This window comes from Hylaeus anthracinus, unplaced genomic scaffold, assembly GCF_026225885.1.
Source record: "Hylaeus anthracinus isolate JK02 unplaced genomic scaffold, UHH_iyHylAnth1.0_haploid 27317, whole genome shotgun sequence".
NCBI classification, from domain to species: Eukaryota; Metazoa; Arthropoda; class Insecta; order Hymenoptera; family Colletidae; genus Hylaeus; species Hylaeus anthracinus.
The window spans coordinates 9,393-21,542 of record NW_026535124.1 but is presented as its reverse complement, the minus strand read 5'-3'; positions in this window follow the sequence as shown (position 1 = coordinate 21,542).

The window sequence follows — 12,150 nt, the reverse complement described above, 5'->3', positions numbered from 1 at the left end:
TTATTTGTGAATCAATGTGCTTGAAATTAAACCACATAGATCTTCAAATGAGAATATAAAATTCAAATATAAAATTTCATGGAAATCCATTCAATTATTTATACACAACTGTATTAAATGACGTCTGTACGTAAAGTGGATGAGCAAATTATTAATTGGATGTGATTAAAGTACGTCCACTTCGAAATTGTTAAAATTGACATCTCAATGGAATTAAATTTACCTTGCCAATCCAAAGCATTCAGTTTTGTTTACTAGGATTACTGTATCAGATTATTTTATTATTTATTATCGTGTGTAGATTTATTAAATCTCATAAGACCTTTGATTCTCAAGTATATTTTGTTTAATATACACAAGAAGTTTTCTTTTTAATTACGAATTAGACTCATTTTATCTAAAAATTTATACGATAAGATATATTATAATACGATAGGATCATACTCTCTTTCAGTATGCAAGGTAACTTTGGATCGATTAGAATGTAATTACTGCTAAAATGTATAACTAATAACTTAATACGTATGCATGTATCTTTATTAGAAGTTCGGAAGGATATGACGTATGAAACAAATGTAAATTAAGTTACACTCGACCGTAATGAAATTTATACATTTGCAAAACAATTTCGTATCATCATCGTCAATTTTCAAAGATAAAAGATGAGCAGTAGACGACATCTGCACAATTAATTATAAGAAGCTTAGAGGTAAGAGATTTTGCGTTTAGGAATATTTGAAGTTTTCGGTGGAGGGTTTGTAACAATTTGTCAAATTTTTACATTGATTTTTCAGTTAATAATGGATACCTGGATCAACTCAAAACACCGCGCGACGAAGGGATGAACGACAATAATTGATGGTCTCGCTGTCGATAAACGATCGTTGTAGAGAGGGGCTCGTGCCTGCGCTTCATTATCGAGTAGCACTTTTTAACAAGCATCATAGTTTTGGTAAACTGCTCATTATTCTCGATTTTCAATATTTGAGGTATTAACAAAGAGAACCGATGTATTTTGATACTTACGAAAATAAAAAGGAAACAAACAAACATTGTAATTACACAAATCAATTTTTGCCCATCTCTGACGATAACGTGGTTCATGGAAACGCATCTCGGAGCACGTGTTGCCGAAGGAAGGCGAACGTAACGCGTTGCGATTCATCGAAAAGCCGCGCTGTGCGTAAATCGATACGTGTTCATCGCGAGAACGGATGGAAAACGATCGACGGAAACGCGACAGAAACGAGGAAAACGCGCGGTTATCGCGAACGTTGCCGCGTCTGACCGCGAACGGTCCAATTCCCGTTAATTCCTCAATTCCCAACGTGGAACTTTATAAATTATCTCGTCTCCTGTCCTCGAACATTCTCATCTTGGAAGACGCATCGTCAAGTATCTAAACGTGTTTACAAAAGCCTTTGTTGGTTGCTCTTTCGAACAAAATAATTTCAAGTATGGAATTGGAAAATTTTTAATCCGCCGATTTGGGACACCTTTCGTAGTACAAATAGTAAAATACTAATTATAGCATTAGGTTCGATATTATACATATCATGTAGTTAATAAATTATTCCTTTTTTTATTTATTCCATTAAGTATTCTCCAATTTACCTAATTATTATTATTTGCTACAGAATTACCCACGTGCCATTCAGTCAGAGGTGTTAGTCACGGTCCAAAACTCACTCTTTGAAACAAAGTTCTACAATTTCATTCTTTGCTGATAAGTAATTCAGCTATGTATTTAAGAAGTTAAGGAACGACACATAAAATCATTATGTTTACATTCCATAACTTGTATATTATATTCAATATACGAACTATATGTGTGTGTCTTATGTTTGTTTCTTTGACTGACAAGAGTAACTTTTACATTACTAGTAACTTTAACATTCTACTTTATAGTGATTCACGGATTCTCATTCATTCTTCAGCAACAACAATACCCGTAGCACGTGTCACGGATCAACAGTAAGCGCGAACATTTCAGAATTTACCGAAAAAATTAAAAAGGTTTCGTTACCAAACGCGGGTACCAACAAATTATCGTCTCTAATGACGTTTCTATAGAGACAAGCAGAATTCTTTTCGTCACTCGCGTTATGAAATCAACTAACCTTGTTTTGGTCTATTGGTTGATCCCTGACACTACTTAATCCAGAAAAGGGGATCAATCCCTTGAAATCAGGTCTTACAATTTCTTGTCGTCATTAAAGATCAAGTATGGAGATTGAAATGTGAATATCGAATGGCAGTTTCTACCTTCGGCACCTGCAATTTTTCTGACATGTTTCAATAACGCTAACATAACAACAGCAACGGACTCGCTATGTAACTAAAGACATTTCAATAATTCAGTAACGATCAGTTATGATCTGAGATGTTCCTATAAACGAAAGTTAAAGATCCATTTCACGAAACCAATTCCTGCAAACTCCTGTCAATATTCCAGGCAAAGTATGATCATTAAAAGTGTATATTCAGTGGTAAATGTCATCATAAATCCCCGCAGAATCACTTGCACGTTTCAACGACTTCGGATCACGCGACAGCAAGAAACAACCACAAGTGAAGACAGTTAACGATTTCTCAGTAAGAAGAAAAAGTTACATAGTTTACATCGATAGCTACAGGTGATTCTTTACAGCAACATTTCTGTAAAAACCAAGAAGACTCTATCATCGTTTGATCCAATGCACGTCAGGCTATCTTACGCTATTGCTAGTTCGAATGAAACTGGTAACATTTCAATTGATGAGGACGATCAAAGGTACGATCAAAGGCCCTCATACTTTGAAAGCAAATTTTATAATCGCTTCTGTAAATTAGTTGCTAAGCATGAAAACATTAGCCGACAACATGCATTAATAACCTATGCAATATCTCTTCCATGTTTAAACGATACCGGACCACCATCAGCGACAGCAGCACGTGTCGTGGACTCGACCGCAACCGCAGGTATTTAACAAACTATCGAACAAAGAAAAAGTTACCGTGCCATTCGTGAGTAGCCATAAATTCTTGTTCGCGGTGATATTTCTCTAAAAGGAAAAAGACTTTCCTTCGTCACTCGCACCAAGTGATTAATAGACTGTTCGATCCAGTGCAAATTAAGTCACTTCATATTATTAGCAATCCCCGTACAACCAGTAATATCTCAGTCGTCCAGAGATACACAATCACGATACGAGACGCTCGTCCCTTGAAACCAATTTCTACAATCATTTTTCCATACCAGAGACCAAGCATAAACATCGATGACAGACATTTCGCATTCTTAACTTTCTATTCTTAACCAACGTTCATCCTCAACCCCCGCGATAATCTCTTCCATGTTCGAACAACACCAGAACAGCAACAACAACAGTCGCACGTGTCGCGGGGTCGGCCACGAGCGCGGACGTTTAACGAGCGATCGGGAAAAGGAAAAAGTTACCGTACCATGCGTGGATAGCGGCGGGGTGCGCGCGTGTTTCGAAACCGGCTCGTCGGTACGCTCGATTGGACAACAATACACGAAGAACGGTACCGGGGCACGAGCAGAGGCAGCGACAACAGCACAGCACCACCAGCAACCGTGCCGCGTGAACACTACGCCGCCACCCTCCTCGCCCCCGCACCCGCACCCGCCCCCCACCCCCCACGGCCGCTCCATGCTGAACGACCCTCACCGCCGAATGGACGGGGATCCTCGTCTCTGTTCTATGGAGGGTAGTTTCGCTCTAACGACCGCGACCGCCCCGCTGGAACTGAAACTCTACTCCCCTCCGTCGCTGTTGGTCCTCCCCTCCCGCGACTGCTCGCCCCTACCATCTGCCTAAGCCGCCCCTACGACGTCGGCGAGGGGGATCGTGCGCGTCCCGAGTAGGGGGTGGCCGTCGGCGGAACATGTGTAACACGCAGCCTTGATTACGCGCGGGCTTGTAAAAATTATTATTATGGCCATGGCCGCGCGCCGCTGCAGTCGCCACCCGCGCTCCCGAATTTTTACTCGTTAACGGCCTTTATCGCGGGGTGATGTTTTCGGGGGCGCTGGACGTGACCTTAACTCTTTAACGTTTGTTTTGATGCCGTCGACCGACTCGATCGTTTCCCGTTTATAATTCAGCTAGGACAGGACTTTTATCCGAATTATCGTACTATCCGGATAATTCCGATAATAAAGTTGAGTGTGTTTTAATTTTAATTACGTGGTAGTTTAATTCTCGCTATATAGGTAGATACATATTTGTGTATATAATGTTAAGATCATTTTCTTTTTTTTTTTTTTTTTACAGGAAATTGAACGAAATTACTAATCAGAAGAAAGGAATTGTAAGTATTCTTATAAGAACTTGCTGGAAAGCTTAGGTAGCATAAATTCGTTGAAACTCTATACGTGTCTTAACAAAATTTGTTTACCAAGATTATTTAATCAATAGTGGTTTAGGTCTATATTGGTTTGACACTAAACCTACCACGACCGGACGAATTACCGTTTTCAAACATTTGCATAGAGTTCTGATATCCCGTACATGAATTACATACAATTATTTCATGCATTTTATCACGATGGAAGTAGGTACTAATGAAACGTCCCGCGTCGAGAAGTTTAGTGTTAATATCTTTTAATTCATATTCGTGTATCTCGTTATGCAATAATCTTGATAAATACCACTTTAAGGTAATCTTTTGTTGAATAAAAGTCACAAAATTTTGAAATAAAATATATACGACACTCGTATATGAATTTGTTTTTCAATAAGCATAGATCCGAAATCCATGTTCCCAAAGATACGATAAAGGTAAATTGATGTCGATCGACCGTTTACCGAATACCACGCTTCACGGAGACACAGGAAGCGAAACCGCGTTAATTCCTGCGCACTGGACGAAAAGAAAAAATGCCAGAATGCCGTTCCGTGCCAGTGGCTTGATGCGACTGGCATTTCTCTGCTTCAGCAGCTCATCAACCGATCCATTATCCGAATTATATACCACACGAGATAAATAAATATCGTGGACCAAATATCGAATAACCAAAATATTTGAAGAACGTCTCTTTCGATTTTGAACCCTTTCCATCCGAAGTGGTTACTAGCTATGATATCACAAATATTGTTTTCGCTCAAACGTTCGTCTTATTAATAATGTTGGTCACTCAAGAATGTATGCAAATAAATTTATAACAATAACAAGTTGTAAAAGGTACTGTACTACTTTTCTGTATTATCATTATTAAACAGCGAATGTTTATGAACATTCATTTTTTCACAGGTACAGGACAAGGATTGAAACTTAAATGGAAGTATGTCTCGTTTAGTAAATTGTATAATACTTAACTACGTTATTGCTGATCATTATGCGATCATTATTGTACACCATTGAGTAGTTGTATAAGCTGTTTCATACCAAGTTTCTAACGATGGATTCAGATGAGAGTAGCATAAAACCATGAACATTTTATAGAATGATACTTGTATCTCGTTTAAATCAGAATGGTCAAATATCTCATAAAGGGATGAAGCTAACAAAAAATTTGTTCGCAAAACTTATATGGTACACATGAACAAATTATACGGTATAAATAATTTTGTTGTGATAATGATAACGAATTCTGGAAATCGGTTAATTATTCATTTTTTCTGATGTCGCTAAGTACCTGCACTTAAAAGGAATTATAAAATTTTATAATAACGACAACTTTCCACTAATAAATGGATAAGTAAAATTGAAAAGCCAAGTGGAAAAGCATACTGCTCCATTGTGCTGCGCTAGCTACGCACCACTGGAAGCTAGAAAGAATATTAGTCGAAGGAATTCGGGTAGGACTACCAACAGTGAGATCCCTTTATTATAGAACACTATGGAGCAACCACATAACAATAGCACCACTTTTATTATGAAATTTTTCAGTCTTTTCAGCGGAAATGAAAAAAGATGAATCATATACGCTGAAACGATGCGATAAAAAATACGTATAATACCAATCGTACTTTCAGAGGTACCGCATTTCTATTTTACAATGGACAGTTGAGTATTTTTCGTTGGTCCTAAGTAGGATCATCGGTAGAAATCACTTTTTCGGAGAGACGTGAACCGTAATGGTCGATCCACGGGGTCAGTTCGCGACCGAGGAGTACAAGCAAGCGGCTTCCCTGGTTTCTGGTCGAAGTGGGGCTAACCGCAGAATCGGAGGCAAGATGGCAAAAGTAAGTCGAGAGTCGAGGGGCGGCGCTGCGGCCTGGCCAGCCCACCGGCGCATCCTCGTTCTTCTCTCTCAGACTCCAGCTAAGATCACCGAAGAACCTGCGCTTGCGAAATCGCGAGATCGTTCTTTTACCTTCGACTGGTCGTTCACCCACTTTGGCATGGAAGTCTCGCGATTATGTGACGACAAATTCCAGGTACGGGTAGGACTACCAACAGTGAGATCCCTTTATTATAGAACACTATGGAGCAACCACATAACAATAGCACCACTTTTATTATGAAATTTTTTAAATGAGGATGCTCAAATTCTCATTCCGCATTTTCGGACCTGCTTTGAAACAACAAATTCATGCTGGACCGTTCACAGTGTCATCCATAGAGAAACAAACTTTCTTATCATTTCCCCCACAAGTGATGGGAAAGTTATCAAAAAATGGATGGACACTTGTAAAACTGATAATAGTCGTCTATATTTTATACTCTACCAACTAGGTCTTTCAACTAGGTCGTACAACTAGGTGTACGTGCAATTTTCCTCTACCTGTACTTTTTGTAGCTTCCAAAATTAAGAGCTATAAGAAGATTATTTGCTTTTTTCATCGCATTTTAAACATATTTCCATGTCCTATCTTCAAAGTTTGAATTTATCATTTTTGATACGTTCGAAGCAAAATTAGCTTCTCATGAAACATTTCGATAGAAGCAGGAGGTTCTCAATGTGATTACCTCGAGCCCTCGAAAATTCGGCATTATCTACAGTAAAATTGTGAAATTGTTTAACAGTAAATAAATCTCAAGTTTTCACATTTTACATTTTCGATTTTCGAGAAAACTACTCGCAAAAAAGTAATTAAAATCTGGTTCCCAACGGGTAGAAGGAAATTAAACAATGCGGTCCCTCTTTACGGAAGAAAGTCTAAAGGCGCCAAGCGACAAAGGGTCGTTGACTTCCGGATCGTGGACGCCGACGAAATCCAAAAATCCTCCTGGGCGACCCGTAAAAGGCCAGAATAAACATTTCCTGAACGGTTAGTAGCGATGTGTGGCAAGTGAGAGGGTGTAGAGCGCGAGGGTGAGGGGATGCTGCGGTTTCAGAGGGCGGAGGTTGGTTCCAGACGCAGGGTAGCGCGAGAGAAACGAACGCCGTTGAGGCGACCTCGTATCGGACGAAGATGAATCCTCAGGACTAAAAGTAGGCACGGAAAGCTTGCGGCGTCGCGCAGCACCGAGAATGGCGAAAATTCTTATCTGAATACAAATTTCGAATCCGTAAGTTTGGTCCTGCGATTTATTACGAGAACTTATTGTCTGCAAATACTAATTCAATAGGGAGTTCACTATAATCTTTATTTTGTTTAAAAGTTCGCTTCGTACTTGTTCTGAAATAAAACAATAAGAAAACAAAACTGCAAGACTTGTTTTCACCAACCGCACGAAACATATTATTTAGACAGATCGTCTTTTTATCATAGTAATAAATTAGATTCAATAAGGGTCCGCGGTAAATTCGAAAGATAGAAATAACAACGATCGCGTGAATCGACTTTTTATGTATCTCTTACGGTTGGATCGATATTCGTAGTTATTTCTACTGCAACTTTTAGTTACAATGATGCAGTAGTTATAAAAACGACATTTTTGCTATTGCTATTTCATTATCATTGAATGGAATAGATTGATGTGTATCAAAACCAAACGATACTCTTCGCTGTATCTCGGTGAAAGGGTTGTGAAGAGACAAAATCTTCAATTTAATTGAAAAAATGTAATAAAGGATACGTAAGTAAATTATTGTGATCTTTATTGTACCTAAGACAGAGAAATACTGTTGCCATGTGTTACAATTCAAAGCGGTGTGTATCGAAATGCAGTTGCAAAAGTTCTTTCACCAGATTCGAATTTTTCAGTACAGGTGGCTGAAATAAAACTATTTATATTTCAGCGCTCTTTCGAGCTGGACTCGTGGAAAACGACCCTGTTCGAAGAACGGCCCAGAGATGGCGACACGGAGGTACTTTTATCATCCTTCGTCGCTGGGGTGCGCAACCCCCTTTTTCGGTACGCGCCATTACAGCAGCGCGGTCGTATCATCGCGATAAACGAACCATATTTTAATGGGTTACGCCACCTTTCGAACAAAACGTAATCGAAAAAAAATGTTTGTTACCAAAGGAGTGTTTGAATTTGTAAAAGTAATACAGTGGTCTCGTTGCAAAATTTGAAATATTAATGAAAATACGATACAGTCCAATTGATACTCTGTATAGGACTCGTTGATGTACCTAATTCTTGGACGTTCATTCTTTAGAATTATATTACCTAAATACTTTCCTGAAATATTATTGCTTCATCTTTATTATATCGTTAAAATTTTCTTATTTTGAAATTATTTTGTTCTTTGAATTTTTCTGTTATTCTGTTATACCTACCGCTTCGTGACTCATTAACAAATATACAACGTAGTTCTCGTCGTGAATTTTTAAGTGTCGACTATTCGGGGATACTTCGTCGACCACCTAAATTAACCAAATATTAATTTGAAGGGTGTTTCCCTTATGTGGAATGGGCTTAAATTTTCAGGAACGCTGTCATTCATTACGCGATTTAATTATAATTTATTTGTCAACAATTCGGTCCGACAATTTTTCGATGCCAACCTAGCTAGGAATTTTCAATAAAATTTCGTCGAATCGGAAATTCGCGAGAAACGAGGCGACGTGGCTACCGATATTAAAATGAAATGCTAATTAATTTTTCTAACACGCATCCCCAAGCGAAGCGCGAACCTCCGGCTGTAATTATTGCGCGTAATGACGCTGGAGCGAAATACGTTCGTTCGTTCGCAAACATCGCCCGGGTGGCAACACTCGGTGACATACTGTGAAGTGAACTCTTCGAGTGAAGTAGAATAAGAGCACGCAATTGACAAGAACACGAATGGCTAATACTTCTTTCTGAGGAAGATACTCAGCCATGCAAGATATTTCATATACTTTTACTCTATTCAGATGATATTTAATAAAAGTTATAACGAAGTTTCTAACATAAAATATTCACTTTCATAACACATTACGATGATTTTCTTGCAGCTATCCCTACCCCCCCCTCTTTTAAAATTAGTAAAAAGTGGTCAGACAATTTCATATAATTTTCCCAAAACTGTAACATTATCAACACGACAGGTACCATACCAAATTGCATGATTTTATAACAAACAACTCCTGAGATAAAAAACGAAATATTGTGAACACCTGTGAAATACACGGTACTGTTTTATCGATACGAGGCTGTGTCACTATTTGCTTTCAATATAGCTACTTTCCTTTCTAGAATAGGCACATGCAATTTACTTAGTTTACAATGGAAATTGATCACAGTGATTCGATGATATTATATTTAAGAGAATGTACTGCTTAAAGAATACATAAACGTTTATCTATAGTGCCTTCTTGAACTAAAGATCTCTGTCTGATTCAATCATCTGTTTGATTATAAGCACGAATATGGATTGGTAGGTTCCACGACATCTCTAAAATGTTCGCAAACTTTTATGTGAACGAGGTATCTAAAAACGTGAGGGAATTCGCTCACGCCAAGGATCGCATTAACACCCCTAAAAATAATAGGAAGAAGAAAAGAGGCGTCATCGTGTGTTCCGTGTCGGTCGATCAGCGCGTCGTCGCGCGATCGCCAGTGAGCCGTAATCACCCCCCAAAAAATCCGTGAGCCCGGCAAAAGGGGACGGCAAACATCCCGCAAAACCTTAACCACCCGAATGGTACTGTTTTAATGTAATTCCAGGACCGGTTGTCGTTCGGCTCATGCACGCATGTAACAGCGCGAGCGACAAACCCGTCGACCAGTAACCGCGCGGAAAGAGAGACGGTGAGCTTGAACAGAGAGGAAGCCCAGAGGGGGTTGAATAGTTGCGAAGAGGGGTGGATGTGTACAGGTAAAGGGAGAAGAAGAATAGCAGAGGTAGAACGCGGAACGAAGAAAGACGAGCAGGTAGAAAAGAGACACGAGAAATCGTTGGAAAGAGAGAAGTGGGTGAACGAAAAGGGTTAAGCGCGAGAGAGAGGGAGCGAGTGTTTTGTTCGCGCGCGATGGACGCGTCGCCATAGCGACCGGTGGTTGTTTATTATTGCGTCCAGCGGTCGTGCGGGGCGGCATGGAAGAGAGCGCGGGGTAGTTTACGCGACGAGGAGTCGCGCGGGGGGGTGAAAAGGGTTAGAAAGCCGTGAGAGGTGGGGATGGGCAACGAAGGGCGGAAGGACGCGGGAGGAAAGGGGGTGGAACGTTGGTGTGCAACGAGGGAGTGGCGGCGACCACACGAGGCCGAAAAACACACTCTCCGCCAAACCTACCCCCCCCCCTCTGCGCCCCGTACACCACCTCCTCCCTCCCGGTGGTAATGAGAGTTCGATAAAGCCCCGTTACCAATGTGTGACGTCAAGCGAGTTCTCTCTTTCGCTCTCTTCCCCGGCTCTCCGTCCCTTTCTATTCCGAGTCTGTCTCGCTCGCTAGTATCCTCCTTTTTTTTTTTTGTTGGTTCGATTTTTTGCCTCCACCTATCGCTGTGTCTCTCTTTTTTTTTTTTGCGTGCTCGTTGCCTTTTTTCGGTCGCCGTTAGCAGCGGCGAAGTCGCGGCCGTGTGGCAAAAAACGAAGCCTCGGAGAATTTGGCGCGAGCGCGAGAACGCGAACTCGCGCGGCCAGCAAATTTTTTTCACTGGTGATAAAAACGTCGCGGTGGCTTGATGGGTATCATATTTTTTCTACGGGCCGGGAGGGTCGTAATTTGCGCCGTCCGGTAGTGTCGACGCGGCCGAAGTGCTCCTCGACTGCCATGATCGCGTCGGACTCTCTAATTGCTTTTTGATCTCCCCGTTTGTAGACGCGGATTCGCCCTTCTTTCACCTTCCTTATCGCTCTTGAACGAAGAATGCCGAGCCTTTGATTTTCGATAATGATGCCCTTTTACTTTTCCGACTGTTTGTTTGTTTCCATAAACGGGACCTAAATGACCTATTAATGAAATGGTAAGTGTACAAGAATTTTCTGTTAAGCTGTCCGAAAAATCCGTGCCAATTTTGTTGGGAAAAATTCAAAGGAAGCACACGTAAATTTCGATATGCATTATTCAATTATATGTGGTATGTTATATATTTGTATACTGACACATTGAGGACGAGTGATAAAATAAATACGACAACTCCATTGTTTTGGTTTGGTTTGGTTTAACCATTGAATAGCATAATTGATTAATAAAATCATGTTCTTTGAAATTTAACACATGTAACTTTATTTTTAAAACGGGCACGAACTTATGCAATCATCCAATATCTCGTCTTTAGCAAGCCGAACGTACGCAAGAAAAGCAAAGAAAACAAAAGCGCCGTACGCAATGTGTTAATTATATATTTTGTGCAAGTACCTTTCCTCATTTTTCTTGCAACTTGAATATTCCGTTCTTCCAGAACTTCTAAGGTTTTTCGCGTGAAAATCTTTTCGATGGCATTTAAAGCTTTTATAGAAGATTTTTATTCACTCGTCATTAATGTTCTTCGATATCAGAGAAGCATTTGACAAAGTCTGGCACGTGTCGTTTTTATACAAACTCAAAACTGTAAATTTTAAACAAAAATTAAAATAGCAACCCTACCTAAATTAATTTCTTTTTATGGCGATAGACGAGACAAATTCTCAGCAAAATAGTAGATTCGTGCGGTCGGTAAAATTTATTTACAACGAATTTTTTAAGCAACTAACTGTAGGGAAAGAAAGAGAATGAAACCGTAATTAGTCCCGAACTCTGACAGCGCACCTGTTCGAATACCTATGACCTCGCGTCCTGACCCGGAGAACTTCAGGTCCGCCTCGGGGGGACAGACGTTCAAGACGCGCGCTAATTAAGAACGGCATCTCACTACGCAGCTGCCACCTATAGCTCCCG